The following is a 1,499-nucleotide window of genomic DNA, read 5'->3' as shown; positions in this document are numbered from 1 at the left end:
GCATCCGAAGACTCAGAGAAATTTATTCTGGTAAAATTTGTGGAATTTTTTCCCATAAATTTATTTTTAAAAATCACGATTCTGGGATTCTGAAGCCATCCTCACCATTTTTTAGGCTCTGGGGTGGGGTGGGGGAGATGTATAAACACACGTATTTATTTGTCAATTTTTTAAAATTCAGTTTGTTTCTTGTATTGTTATTTAAAAAACAAAACAGTGAACAAAAAAACTGGGTGCTCATCCCAGTTCTTGTCTATAATTTCTGATATCTTAATTAACTCTGAATCTCTGAATCTCAATTTCCTAGCAGTAATAACAAGTCAGTATCCTTACCTAAAAATAAATAAGAAATACTGGAAAAGCTCTGCAAAAACTACAATATGAACCTATAGTACTCTAATAATTAAATCTTCACCATAACACACCACAAATACTCCCTGGTTAGATGGGCTATTGAGGACTTTCAGGGGCAGCCAGTAGCCAATCTACCTGATTTTTCTAGTTTAAAAAGTTTAAAATGTTATTTTCATTTAATTATATCATGTTTTCTTTTAATTTGAATTACTCATAAGATCTTAAACAAAAGTACAGTCATATACTGCATAATAACATTTTAGTCAACGATAGACTGTGTATACAATAGTAGTCCCTTAAGATTATAATGGAGCTTCTAAAAGGATGAGTTCATGTCTTTTGTAGGGACATGGATGAAGCTGGAAACCATCATTCTGAGCAAACTATCACAAGGACAGAAAATCAAACACCGCATGTTCTCACTCATAGGTGGGAATTGAACAGTAAGAACACTTGGACACAGGGTGGGGAACATCACACACCAGGACCTGTCCTGGGGTGGGAGGAGCAGGGAGGGATAGCAATGGGAGAAGTACCTAATGTAAATGACGAGTTAATGGGTGCAGCACACCAACGTGGCACATGTATACATATGTAACAAACCTGCACGTTGTGCACATGTACCCTATAACTTAAAGTATAATAATTAAAAAAAGATTATAATGGAGCTGGAAAATTCCTATCTCTAGTGACCTCATAGCCATTATAACGCTGTAGCACACTTATTGTGAGTGTAACTCACTAGAGTATGCTGGTGTAAACAAATCTACTGCACTGTCAGTCATATAAAAGTCTAGCACATACAATTTTGTATAGTACATAATAATTGATCATAATAATAAACAACTATGTTACTAATTTATGTATTTACTATACTATACATTTGTCATCATTTTAAAGTGTACTCCTTCTACTTGGAAAAAAAAAGAATGAACTATAAAACAGCATCAGGCTGGCCCTTCAGGAGATATTCCAGAAGAAGCCTTCTTTATCATAAGAGATGACAGCTCTATGTGTGTTAGTAACCCTGAAGACCTTCCAGTGGGACAAGATGTGGAGATAGAAGACAGTGATATTAATGATCTTGACCCTGTGTAGTCCTAGGCTAATATGTGTGTTTTATTAAAAATAGAAAAAAGCTTATA

Source organism: Piliocolobus tephrosceles, chromosome 5 (assembly GCF_002776525.5).
Source record: "Piliocolobus tephrosceles isolate RC106 chromosome 5, ASM277652v3, whole genome shotgun sequence".
Lineage (NCBI taxonomy): Eukaryota > Metazoa > Chordata > Mammalia > Primates > Cercopithecidae > Piliocolobus > Piliocolobus tephrosceles.
Note: the sequence above shows the minus strand (reverse complement) of the source record.